The sequence below is a fragment of the Pelobates fuscus genome, chromosome 1 (assembly GCF_036172605.1).
Source record: "Pelobates fuscus isolate aPelFus1 chromosome 1, aPelFus1.pri, whole genome shotgun sequence".
NCBI classification, from domain to species: Eukaryota; Metazoa; Chordata; class Amphibia; order Anura; family Pelobatidae; genus Pelobates; species Pelobates fuscus.
This window is the reverse complement of record NC_086317.1, coordinates 142,472,484-142,487,459: the sequence shown is the minus strand read 5'-3', so window position 1 is coordinate 142,487,459 and position 14,976 is coordinate 142,472,484.

Genomic DNA, 14,976 nt, shown 5'->3' with positions numbered 1-14,976 from the left:
TCTGTGTGTGTGTGTGTCTGTTAGCGTGTTGGGTTCCCGGAATCGTGACAGGTATGGTGTAAGTATATGCATAGAGAGATATAGTGTGTGTATTTGTAAGGAATATATAGAGTAGTGTTTATATAGAGTGTTAGTAAGTGTATAGGGGTGTAGTGTGTGTGTTTTAGGGGGCATAAAGTAAGTGTGTATGGTGTGTGTTCAGAAGGTGTGATTTGTGTGTTTACAGGGGGTATATAGTGTGTGAGTACAGGGAGTGTAGTGTGTTTGTAAACTGTGTAGTGTGTGTGTGTGTGAGCGATGGGGTGTAGTGTGTATACAAGTCTATGGGTATAAAATGTATGTAGCATGTTTTTGTGTAAGTGCAGGATAAGTAGTGTATATATATATATATATATATATATATAGGGGAATAAAGTGTGTGCAGTGTTTTTGTGAGTAAGTGCAGAGGGTGTAGTGCGTATATAGGGGGTAGAGACTGTGTGTAGAGTGTTTGTGCGTGTAAGTGCAGGGGGCGTGTTGTGAGTATAGGCGGTACAGAGTTTGTGTAGTGTGTTTTGGTGTAAGTGCAGGATGTGTATATAGGAGGTCTAGTGTTTATGCAGTGTGTGAGTGCAGGGGTGTAGTGTGTATATTGGGGGTATATAGTATGTGTAGTGTGTGTGTAAGTAAGTGCAGGGGGTGTAGGGTGTATTGGGGGTATATAGTATGTGTAGTGTGTGTGTAAGTAAGTGCAGGGGGTGTAGTGTGTATTGGGGATGTATAGTATATGTAGTGCGTGTGTGTAAGTAAGTGCAGGGGTTGTAGTGTGTGTGTATCAAACAAAAAAAAAAAAAAATAACGCAAAGGGTACCTGTCTTTGAACCACAGGTAACTTACTGTAATCCTTCACCAAACACAGCGCTGCACTCTTAAAGGTAGAGGACCCAAGGGGTGGCAACACCAATTGGGCCTGAAACCTTTTTTGTATCTTGGTGATTATGTAGTGTGTGTGTATTTAGGGGGTAGGATAGGGGCTTAAATTCTTAATTTACTAATGTAATTTTAAAAAAAACATGCATTTACTTCCTCCTCAATCTTATTACCTTGCAGGGGAGAGGGGCACGCTAATCCCTGATGGTTCAGTTGGCTAGTTATGTGGTCTGTACCCCGCAGTGTAAATAAACAACAATAAAAGACACACAGTACTAACTGCAAAGAAAGTAGCAAAGGAAATGAGACCACTGCTAGCAGGAGCAGACTGAAACAAAAAGGATTAATGGCAAAGGTGTGGCAACAAAAAACAAACATTTAAAGGAATCCAGGAGACTGGGAATTCCAGGAACGGAATAAAGTAATGAACCCAAAAAACCCAGCATAAAGAAAACCAGACATAGAATAGAAAACCAGAAAAAAACAAGAACAACTGAACAAGAATTGTACAAAGAGTACTGGAAAACAGAAGCCAAGGCCAGAAATATCCACATAATGGAACAGGACATGACAGATATTCAGTCTGCATGCTGAGGATGTTGGGAGTTAGGGGCTGGCTCTTGCAGCCTGCACCCCTCCTCTTCTGCTTTCTCCTCTGGCACCTGGCTCTCCTAGCTTATCTTGGTCCCCTCCTCACGGCATCCTTCCCGCCCCGGAAGAAAGTGACTCGTAGCTCTCACTTCCTCCCAGGCTACCAATGAACAAGGGACACGGCCGCGCACTCTAAAGGGCCACAGCGCTCAACGGAGCCCCTGCCGTGAAAGGCCCATCAAGTGGCATTAGGTGCATGGGCAACCTGATGGGCCCCCTTAGTGTGCGGGCCGCACTAAATCTTTTGGCGGACCTCAAGGGCCATATGTTGTGCGGGCCTGGTATAATCATGATCACATGGCCCGAAAGGGCTGTGTTGGGTGCAGGGGAACTTCCTGGATTGTCAGACAGTCCCTCCTGACCAGGATCGCCACAGAAAGTAAGTCTATTACTTCTGGGGGGCTCCTGATCGTTATGGCGTAACATGCTGACCTAATGGCATTAAAGCCCAATTTTTTTCAGGGCGGCATGGTACTCCCTAACTCATTAAGGGGTTTTGTGACTTAATAATACAAATTTATACAACTAAAATGCAGTTTTTAAGGGGTTATGTGACTTACTAATAACTATTTATACAACTAAAATGCAGTTTTGAACAAGAACAATATATCTTATTTAAACCCAATGACACATTACTGTATTATTGCTATGGAACTCTGGTGTAAGGTGCTATGATGATACTGTAGCATAGGAAGTAAGGTGACAGAAACATTACATTAAAGTAACCCTATACCCTATTAGTAGAATGTAATAAACTGCAAGTATAAATGATACCCTGCTATAATGCGTATGGAAAATTGTACTTTTCAGCTTTCATTGCAGCCAATAGTAAATTACCTGGAAATATTAAAATGTTATTATACAAACAAGCTAGAAAGCTACAACTCCCAATTCAATCATTTGTTTTTCATGCACTGCTTATTTTGAGACATACAAAACTCACATATTCAGTTGTTGTGACATGTGCAGAAGAGGAAGTGGTTTTGGAGGAAAAAGATAGATTAATCGTTGTTTTCAGAAAATAGGTCACCATTTATAAGGTAGCATGTATATACCTTGAATTAGTTAATATGGAACCCATATACTAAACTACGATTGAAACTTGACATCCATTAGTAGTTGGACAGGTAGGGAGGCTATCAGGGCCGGACTGGGGATACAAAGCAGCCCTGGAAAAAAAAAATTATGCCAGCCCCACAAGTCACTGCGCCATATATTGTCGCGTGTAATATGTAAGGCTATGTCTTGCCATGACAGATGATTGAGTAATATATATAAGTGACACCGTTAGTGACAGTCACTCAGACGGTCACTAGAAGTGCTTCCTGTGTCAGTGCACCTATGTTCAGGGCCTCCACACTCTGTAGGTGCTGAACGTTCCCCATAGAGATACATTGATTCAATGCATCTCTATGAGGAGATGCTGATTGGTGTAGCTTTTTCCAGCCAGTCCTATGGCAAAGCATTGGATTGGCTGAGAGCATCAAGCTTGATGATCTCAGCCATAGAGGCAGGGCCAGTCGAGGGGAGACCAGCACGCTGCGTGGGGAAAAAAAGGTGAGTAAAAACACTATTCAACAAACATATACACCATTACAGACACAGAAACACACATATACCATGACAGATACACACCCCATGACAGACACACACACACCATGACAGACCATGACACAGACAGACCATGACACAGATGGACCCACACACACACCATGACACAGACAGACACACACACACCATGACACACACACCATGACACAGACAGACACACACCCCATGACGGACAGACACACACCCCATGACGGACAGACACACACCCCATGACGGACAGACATACACCCCATGACAGACAGACATACACCCCATGACAGACAGACAGACACACACCATAACACAGACACACACCATGACACAGACACACACACACCATGATGGACAGAACGACACACACACACACCATGACGGAAAGACAGACACACAAACACCATGACGGACAGACACACACACACACACACACACCATGACACAGACAGACACACACACACACACCATGACAGACAGAGACACACACACACACACCATACAGACAGACACCATGACACAGACAGACACGCACACACACACACACACAATACAGACAGACACCATGACACAGACAGACAGACACACACATCATGACACAGACAGACAGACACACACAAACACACAATGCAGACAGACACCATGACACAGACAGACACACACACCATGACACAGACAGACAGACACACACACACACACCATGACACAGACAGACAGACACACACACCATGACAGACAGACACACACACACCATGACACAGACAGACAGACACACACACCATGACACACATTACTCCTACCTGCCAGGGGGTCATGCAGTGCAGACAGCTGTCTGTGCTGGAGGCTGCAGGGGCACCCGTACTGGAGGTATTCTGGCGGCCGCTGGGGGAGCTGCGCTGGCTCTGCTCTCCCGCCCTCGCGCGCTGCTGAATGAGACCGGGGCCGGAATATGACGTCATATTCCAGCCCTGGTCTCATTAAGCTGCACGCTGGGGAGCAGAGACAGCGCAGCTCCCCCAGTGGCCGCCAGAAGACCTCCCCCAGCGGCCGCCAGCACGGGTGCCCCAGCAGCCTCCAGAAGACCCAGGTGTCTGCCCGGCCCCAGGTGCCAACGGCCCACTGGGAAATTTCCCGGTGGGCCAGTCCGGCTCTGGAGGCTATGTGGACTTCTATAAACAAACATAGTGTGTGAATGTGTATATATGTGCCTGTGATTGTGTGTGTGTGTGTGTATGTATGCATGAGAATGTTGGCGCGTTTAAATATGTAGCTTCCTAATTTGGTATTCTTAAATATGGCAATGCCACATCAGGTAAATAATTAGGGAGATATTTACTAAACTGCTAAAAGATCAGAATTGAGAAAAGGATAAGGATACCAAATTAGGGGGTTATGCACTAACCTGCTGAAGGATCAAAATTTCCCTGAGGAAGTCACTGCAGTGACGAAACGCGTTGGATACTGTACTTTGGACTTTTTATATAATTTGTTGATTTAATTCATTGTTATTATAGTCCAATTTTATTTTATTTTATTATTTTTTTGCATCTCTACTTTGGGATCTCTTTCCATTTCCAGCTGGAGATCTGGTCATCACTCTACTGTGGAGATATGCTGTTTTACTACTGATTTATTGTAAGTGCAATCTGTTGGAATAAATTCTGTTATTTTATACCATCTGCACTATCTTTGTTTTCCTTTTATCTCTGAGCCTAAGAAGAAGCTATATTGTCATACAGACGAATGAGCTTGAAACTTCCTTTTCTGCATATTGTGGGAAAATTATCTGCCTTCACGGCTACTCAGTTCCTATGGGATAAACCTGGTCCCTGGTTTGGACAGGACCCCTAACAGGGTGACAGGCGTGATAACCACTTCTCTTTTGTAAGTTCTCTACCACGTGCACCATTTGCTTTATTCTTACTTACTTCACCATATTTTGTGTTTTGTCAGTATATATAAATGTTTTATTATTAGGAGTTGGAATATATTTTTCCATGGTTAATTGCTAACCTATTTGAAATTTAATTAAACACCAGTCAGGTTTTAATGGACTTTTCCAATTTCTAGCTATAATTAATTTAGCTGCAGTCATCATGTGGAGTAACAACATCAAGTCTTTGATTTTTTTTGTTTTTCATACTGGGTATGTTAATATGTAATAACATCAGATCTGGTCTAAGGGTTATCGTAGGGTTTAATATTTTATTTATCTTTCTTCCGACATCTTGCCATAGTTATTTGATGATTGGACACTCCCACCATATATGTAGGTAGTCTGCCTCCTTTACCCCACATCTCCAACATTCAGAGGAGTGGTTAGGAAATATTTTATTAATCTTTTTAGGACCTAAGTGCCATCTGTTTAAAATCTTATGTAAAACAAAATACAAAACTCTTTCACTATATAGCTCTGTGATAATAAAATTTCACCAATGTGACATAACACCAAGTGTTATAAGTGAATGAAAAAACTTTCCTCTAAGTTGTTGATTTTAACCCGAAGATCTCCTCAAATCTTCCATATAAACATGAAAACAAATATGGGTAAAATGTAATTCATTTAAATTCAAACAGTGAAGATTTTTATTTAAAAACAGGATTGATCTACCACATTCTTTATGGGAGATTTGCAAACCCAAGTCTTTGCTCCATTTTGCTATTGCTTTTGGGAAGTATTTATTTTCCATTTTATATAGCAAAAAATAGTTTTAGAAATAAATTTTTTAGTATCCGTTAAGTTAATGAATTGCTAAAAATATTTTACATTTTCTTCGTAAAATAGTTTTAGTCTTTTCGTTATGTATGATCTTACTTTCATATAATCAAATAAATCTTTGTTCGTGAAACCTGAAGTCTTTTGTAGATCACTAAAGTTTTTAAATTTTCCCGATATAGTTATGTCAGGGTACCTGAAGTCTCTACCTCGGAGGAGGTTAGACTTCCCGACGTCCGTTCTCTCAGCGGGGCTGATTCATCCAATCCTCACAGCTCTCATAGTCATTCCCACGCCGGCCGCGAGAACCCCACTTCCTTTTATGACACGACGCTCAGGAGCCGACGTCATGACGGCAATCACATCCCGACCTGTCAATCTGGTTCGGAACAACGAATCAGGGCTCGGCAAGGGCGGAGTCATGAATTAGAGAACCAGGGTATAAAAGAGGGATGTGTGTAATGGTTCATTGCCCTGTCGTGGTTCTAGCTTGTCTGGTTCCTCAGTGCTCTCATGTTTATCGTTCTATTTGGTTTTGACTCGGCTTGTACTATCGTTCCTGTTTACCTCTCGTGTCCTTTGACCTCGGCTTGTCTCTCGCTTACCTGTCCTCTCGTTCCCTCGACCCCGGCTTGTCTCTGACTATTCTCTGCTTTCTCCTTACGTTAGTCCGGCCATTCTAAGGTCCGGTATACGTACATCTCTCCTGTTCGTACTCTGCGTGTTGGATCCCTGTCCCGATCCTGACATTACGACAGGGCCATGGATCCTGCAGGTACAAACGCTCAGCTTGGTTCACCTGACTCAAGGTTTGAAGCCATGGACCATAGAATGGACCAAATGGCTCTAGCGCTGCAAGCATTACTATCCCATCCGAGTAATCAAGCAGAGGAGATGCGTACTCCATCTATCTCTCTTGCTAACACAGGCCTAGAGGTAGCCACAGGGGGAATTTCTTCCCGTGTTACTTCTCCTTTACGGTATGGCGGTGCTCCGGATACTTGTCGTGGTTTCCTAAACCAGATAGGAATTCATTTTGAATTACAACCCCGCGCCTATCCTACAGACAGGGCGAAGGTTGGATTCATAATATCGCTACTCATTGACAAAGCTCTTAGATGGGCTAACCCTCTGTGGGAAAATGATAATCCAGTAGTCTATAACTATAATGCGTTCATTACTACGTTTAGGAGGACTTTTGATCCTCCAGGGAGAAAGGCCAGTGCCGCTAGATTACTATTACGTCTTAGACAGCATAGTCTAACCCTTGTGGATTATGCGCTAGAGTTCCAGATCCTTGGCGGCAGAGGTCAAGTGGAATGAACAAGCCTATATGGACGTATTTCTGAACGGATTGTCAGATGCGATCTTAGACGAGGTTGCCACAAGGGATCTTCCTGAAAATTTAGAGGAATTCATTTCATTTATTTCTCGTATAGATGAACGCATGAGACAGAGGCAGAACACTCGTGATTATGGCTATAGACCTTCCTTAAGACTAACTCCCGCATTTCAGAATTCTGAATCTACTATTCTAGCTCTCCCAGAACCTATGCAGATTGGTAACACTCACCTTTCAGAGAATGAAAGACAATATAGGAAAAGGGAGGGTCGGTGTATGTATTGTGGAGTAGGAGGTCACCTACGCCTTAATTGCCCTAACCGTCCGGGAAACGCTCGCACCTAAGTTTCTCCAGAGGACAGGCTTTGGGTGTTTCTATTTTGTCCTCCACATATGATTACAGGGATCATAGGCTACTATTACAGGTTTCTTTAACTTGGGAAAAGGGAGTACTTAAAGCTATGGCATTAATAGATTCTGGAGCAGCTGAAAGCTTTATTGATCAAACTTTTGTCAAGAAACATGCTATCCCATCTCAGTTAAAGGAGACCCCCCTGGCCGTTGAGGCCATAGATGGTAGACCGTTATTAGATCCAGTTATTTCTCGTGAAACTTTACCAGTTAAACTAACCATTGGTATTTTACACGAGGAGGAGATTTCTTTCATGCTTATCTCATCCCCTTCAGTTCCTATAGTTTTGGGGTATCCCTGGCTTAAAAAGCATAACCCTACTATTGATTGGGAACAAGGTGAAATAGTCTCTTGGGGTCAGGATTGCCAGAAAGGTTGTGTACAGAAAGTCTCACCGTTGTGCCTAGTGGACACACCTAGCAACTCTAACAAGCCCACAGATTTACAGATAACTTCCCAGTATCAGGATTTAAAGGCAGTCTTTGATAAGAGGAAGGCTGATACTTTACCTCCACACAGGTCCTTTGATTGTAAGATTAATCTCCTACCTGGTACTATGCCCCCGAGGGGTAATGTATATCCTCTATCCGCTAAGGAGAACTTAGTCTTAGAGGAGTACATTCAGGAGAATCTAGACAAAGGCTTTATTAGGAGGTCCTCTTCTCCAGCCGCAGCCGGTTTCTTTTTCGTAGATAAAAAAGACGGCACACTATGGCCTTGCATTGATTATCGGGGCTTGAACAAGATAACAATCAGAAATGCTTATCCGATTCCCCTGATTACTGAGCTATTTGATCGCCTGAAAGGTTCTAAGATTTTTACCAAGTTAGACCTGAGGGGAGCTTATAACTTGGTGAGAATTCAGCAGGGTGATGAATGGAAAATGGCTTTCAATACCCGGTATGGCCACTATGAGTACACGGTAATGCCCTTCGGGCTTTGCAATGCTCCTGCTGTATTCCAGGACTTGATTAATGAGGTTCTTAGGGAATTTCAACATGAATGTGTTATAGTTTATTTGGATGATATACTAATACATTCTAAAGAGCCTGAAATTCATCACAAACAAGTCAGAAGGGTATTGCATAAACTTCTACAGCATGGGTTGTACTGCAAATTGGAGAAGTGTAGCTTTGACCAATCTCAGGTAAATTTTCTTGGTTACGTTATTTCTGGAGAGGGGTTTAAGATGGACCCTGTTAAACTCCAATCGATCTTGGATTGCCCATTGCCCAAGGGACTCAAGGCCATTCAGAGATTCATCGGTTTCTCGAATTACTATAGGCGCTTCATTAAGGGATACTCGTCTATTATCTCTCCTATAACCAACATGACCAAACAGGGTGCTGATACTAAGACATGGTCTCCAGAAGCGCTTGTTGCTTTCAGTACTCTCAAGGAACAGTTTGCCTCAGCACCGATATTAGTCCATCCAGACACATCTTTGCCTTTCTTACTCGAGGTAGACGCCTCAGAGACAGGTGTAGGCGCTATTCTGTCCCAAAGGTTAAGTTTGAATAAACCACTGCATCCATGTGTTTTTTTTTCTAGGAAATTGTCTGGGCCTGAGAGCAGGTATGATATTGGTGACAGGGAACTGTTAGCGGTAATTTTGGCTTTAAAGGAGTGGAGACACTTGTTGGAAGGGACTTTACACCCGGTTACTATTTTGACGGATCACAAGAATTTGTCATATATAGGGGAAACCAAGCGATTATCTGCCAGGCAGGCTCGTTGGTCTTTGTTCCTTACTCATTTCAACTATGTTCTCACTTATAGACCTGGTTCTAAGAATTCTAAGGCCGATGCATTGTCCCGCCAACATGAACCTTCTACTATGCCTGATATGGTTTTTTCTTCTATAGTTCCCAAGCGTAATATTATTGCCAGCACTAGCATTAAGATTCACTCTCCGTTGCTGGATGAGATCAAGAAGTTACAACATCTGGCACCCGGACCTATTCCGGGGGACCGTTACTTCGTTCCTCCTAAACTCCAACTGGAACTTATGCAGTGTTTTCATAACAGTAAATTTGCCGGACATCCTGGCATACGCAAGTCATGTTCTCTGATTTCTAAAGATTTCTGGTGGCCTTCATTACGTAAGGATCTTAAGGAATTCGTCGGGGCATGTGATGTCTGTATGAGGACTAAACAACCTCATACGCTTCCATGTGGGCTTTTGCAACCCCTAGAAATTCCTGTGAAACCATGGTCCTGTCTGGCTATGGACTTCATTGTTGATTTACCGGTTTCTAAAAGACATACGGTTATCCTCACAGACAGTAATTGACAGGTTTACCAAAATGGCTCATTTTGTACCTCTGCTCAAATTGCCCTCTTCTCCCGAATTGGCTGAAATTTTCGCGAGGGAGATTTTTCGTTTACATGGGATTCCTTCTGAAATCGTTTCTGATAGAGGTTCCCAATTTGTTTCCCGGTTTTGGAGATCCTTCTGTTCCCAGCTTGGTATCAAATTACATTTTTCCTCTGCCTATAATCCCCAGTCCAATGGGGCTGCCGAGCGCACCAACCAAAAGGTTGAACAGTTCTTGCGTTGTTTTGTTTCTGAACACCAGGACGATTGGGTCGGTCTGATTCCTTGGGCGGAGTTTGCGCACAACAACAGTGTTTGCGATTCTACTCGTTCTAGCCCCTTTTTCATGAATTATGGCTTCCATCCTTCCGTTCTTCCGTCGGCCTCCCCCTCCCAGGGGATACCGTGGTTGATATTCATGTTGCCAATCTGAGAAAGTTGTGGGATCAGACTCGACAAATCCTTGTTCATAATTCCATGTTGTCCAAACGACACGCTGACAAACGCAGAAGGGTGGCTCCTGTATTCTCTCCGGGCGATAGGGTATGGTTGAGTACCAGAAACATCCGCTTGAAAGTTCCTTCCATGAAATTTGCTCCTCGTTTCATAGGTCCTTACAGGGTTCTGTCTCGGATAAATCCTGTTGCATATCGTCTGGCTCTTCCGCCTGCTTTACGCATCCCGAACTCCTTTCATGTTTCTTTATTGAAGCCTTTGGTATGTAACAGATTTTCCTCCACTGTGCCTTCCCCTCGTCCTGTCCAGGTTGAGGGTCAGGAGGAGTATGAGATCAATTCCATTCTCGATTCTCGGATTTCTCGGGGGAAGGTGCAATATCTTGTGGACTGGAAAGGAAATCCCAGCTGACCCTGTCAAATGCTTTCTCGGCATCTAATGACAGGGCCAGCATCGGGACTCTTCTGCGCCTAGCAACCTCACAAAAATTTGACAATGTTCGTATATGGCTTGTTGATGATCGTCCTGGTATAAATCCCACCTGGTCAATATGTATTAATTTGGTTATAACAGATTTGAGTCTATTTGCCATAATGCCAGCATATAATTTTAAGTCTTCATTTAAAAGAGAAATAGGTCTGTAGCTTGTAACATCCCAAGGATTTTTCTCTTGCTTTAGGATAGTAACTATATTTCTTCTTAAGTAAGTATTCCGGAAGAGCCCCCTTTTCTGCAAACTGCACATCTGCAGGTACGTCACCATTTTTCTTTTAAATGAGTTATAGAACATGGCTGTCAAACCATCAGGTCCTGGTGCTTTATTAGATTTTGAGTGATCAATTATATCTATAATCTTTTTCAATGTGAAAGTTCATTAAGTTTTTTTAATTGTACAGGGGTTATTTTTTTCAGTTCCTTCTTTTGAGATTGATACTATATAATCTACTATAATAGTCTTCAAAAGCTTTAGCTATTTTATCGGGGGATAAGAGAGTCTCATTATTATGAATTATATTCGATATAGATTTAGTTTTTTGAATATTGTTTAATTTGTTAGTTAACATCTTATGCGCTTTATTACTCTTATAGTATTGAAAAGAGTTCAGCCTTTTTAGTTTCTTGTATGTTTCCATGATTAATTTTCCATTAATAGTATTTTTAAGATCATCAATCTTATTTAAAATGTTCTTTGAGGGATTCATTTTATTACATCGGTTTAAATTTTCCAGCTTAATATAAAGTTCAGAGATATTTTTTTCTGTTTTGAGAAGCTAGTTTTATAAAGTGGACACGAATCACGAATGTCATTAGAAAAGTTTACTTGGAAATTAAAATTAATAGTTTTTTTATATATACTCTTTATTTTGTGGAGATTCTAATACAAATTATTTAAGTGTCATGTTTTTTCTTTGACAAAACCAACCCAAAAAATAAGAACCACTCACTTTTTATTTTGAGGCAGTTTCAGCACGGCAAACTGATGTGGCAGCAAAGCAGAGAGATAAACGGACAGTCCTTGAAAATAGAAGTTTAGGTGATGGGTACAGAGTTAATCCATAAGAAATGTCCTTTATCCAGTCCGGTTTTTCGGTAACAGATGCAATAAGTAAGTTAGAGGGGAGTAATCCAGAGGCAGTGTTAAAGTCCAGTCCCAGGTCGTTCAGTAGGACATTAAGTAGTATTGAAGGAAATTCCAAAAGCAGAGTCAAGGCCAGTCCGAATTAGTTAACCAGGAAATCAAAGATATAGGGGTATGAAGAGGAGATTCAGAAGGGGTCTGGTGATGGAACACATGGTCTCTCTAGGAGTGATCCTAATGATTAAGAAGGAAGCTAATGCAATTAGTCATATTAACACATTAATTGTGCCCTGAGGTATTGGAGATTGGAGTTTAAATAACCAAGGGGTGTGTACTTTCATGCCGTCTTAAAGGGCCAGTAATAAACAAATACAATTCCTGACATTAAGTTTCCATTCAGGTCTCTTTTTAGTAAATTTATCTTTTAATTCTATGTTGTGGTCTGGCCATGTAATCTCATCGATAGCAATTTTCTTGACTCTTTGAATAGAGTTTATATCTGTCAAAATATAGTCGATGCTCGAATAAGCAAGGTGTGTCTTAGAAAAACATGTATAATCTCGTTCCTGGGTATGAAACATACGCTAGGTATCATAGATGACATTTTTATGCTTGTATATGGACATTTTTATCTGTCTGTCTTGCATTGTCTGTTTATTCATCTTAGGATCCATCACACAATTGAAATCTCCCATCCAGATGATATGTCCCTGTTTTATCTTATTCAGTCTATCCCAAAATCTTGATATAAACTTCATTGGTGCGACATTTGGTGAATAAGTATTAACTAGTGTATAAAGAATATTGTTTATCGTGCATATCGTAATATTTTTTTTTAATTATTCATTTTTTTTTTTTTTTGCAGTGCATATGAAAAAACAAGCGTGCATGGGGTACCCCAACGGCAATCCTCTTGCTTGTCTAACATTTGTAACAATGGGGTATACATTAGTACTTGCACAATTTTATAGTTAGGAAGATTAAGTAAGATTATCAAGTAAGGTAATGTGACATAGGCAAACATGTATACTTTGGTATAGATCGAGTTATAATTGCTAACTTTGATTGATTTGCTAAGCATGTTAACTGGGCGTACAGTGATTGACGAGGTAAATATTAACTGGCTAACAGCGGGTTAAATCCCTGAGATGCTTCCGCTTTTGCCTAGCATGCTTTCAACTGTAATGAGCGTGTCAGGCTCTCTGATGCTAACTGGGTGTTATGACAAGGTAGCTGGGCATACAACAACCTGCTGTGGACATATGCTGGCGGCGGGTTCAACCCCTGGTACGCTGCCCTGTTAGTGTAACAAGTGTGGGCATAGGCTGAAGCAGGCAAAATAATAATTTTTAAATAAAAAGTTAATGTAACGTAAATTCAACGGTGAGGTCTGACTGGGGACAAACAAGCTGTAGTGCGGCAGCAAGTCCTTGGATGGGGACACAGGTACCACGCTCGGGGACATATGGCACTGTCAGCCAATGCCTTGGCTTGGCCGTGGGGCCCCTGGGAGCCACTGGGTTCGTCCGGATGTGTTCCTGCGGCCTTTCTGGGCATTGGTTGCGCTCGCTAACCTGCAGAGTCTGGGCTCCGCTGGGTACCGGAATCTGTGTGCCCCAGACCTGAGATCTCCAGAATGAACCCAAGTCCAATCTTCCTGAGGAGCGTCTGGGTTTGGTATCGCTGGGTTCTGGCAGGTTTCCCCTGTTCTGGGGGCTTATTTGTAGGAGGATTGTGGCTCTGCAGCCTGAGTAATTGGCAGATTTTGTGCCCTTGTGGCAGGAGCTCCTGCAGAGCACGTCCTGTCAGCTCGCTGGTTAGGCTCTGCCCCCTGCATATCATAATTATATATCTCCCTTCCTTATTTTGTTCGGAATGTTTTATACACAACTCTATATGTCGTGACAAAAAATTGCTACCCCAGATGTCCTTTTATCTTGTAATGAGGATGTAATAATCCTAGGAAAGTCTTTTGAGTTTTGGAAAAATGTATCTAGACTCCTCCAATCTGTCTCACAGATATCTATTTTATGTTTTTTTTTTTTTTTATTCTTTATTTTTAACTCAGATCAGAGCATTAGCGACATGTATCAGTACATGAGTTAGACAATTGCAACACATCAAACATGCCTGTCAGGGAACTGGTGTCTGTCATAGTTGGGTCTAGGGCCCTGGGCTGAGGGAATTTATTTTGGGTAGTGGGTGCTGGCGCTTAGTGGGTCCAGTTTGCCTAGGTGTGTGGCCATACCTCTAGTCAAGTCGCTGGTACTATAGGCAATTAAGGCAAGAGTCCTCTAGAAATAGGTTGGCTGTCTGGTCGTGGGCAGGTAAAGAGTGCGTTATGTGCTATAGTGGTAGTCTAATGTTGTGCTCCTGTTCTCGTGCGGTTACCCCATAACCCCGGGGGGGGGAGGGAGAGAGAGAGAGGGAGGCTATGTGTGTGTGACTTAGCCGGGTGGTGGCTCGCTTGGGCTGATACTTGGTGTTTTTTTTATCGTCCATCCTAGTATCTCTGGGGAGAGAGGCTCTCCGCTTTTTCCCTGCCATTGGCTCGTGCGGCAGAGTGTCGATTTGAGGTGAGTTCTGGTCTCCCTCCGGTAGTGCCTGTTGTGGGGCCCTCTTCTCTGGTCCGGCGTGGGGTGGACGGGGGTACCCGTTTTGTGGGCCGGAGGTCTATGTCCTGGATCTTGTAGGATGTATTCCCGTGGTTGATGAGGAGTGCTTGAGGACGTCTCCATTGGTAGGGGATGTTATGTAGCCGCAGTAGGGCTGTGAAAGGCTTCATCGTGCCGCGCCAGGCTAGCGTGGGTCCCGAGAGATCCACGTAGAACGAGAGCTGCATGTTCTCAAACACGAAGGGAACTTGAGTTCTTGTTGCTTGGAGTACCGCTGTTCTGTCCCCCTAGGTCTGGACCTGTATCAGGAGGTCGCTGGGTGCCGTGTTAGGAGCTTTGGCGGGCCTGGGGAGGCTTGTTTGGCCTGTCTAGGGGGCAGGAGTGCCGACATCAGTCGT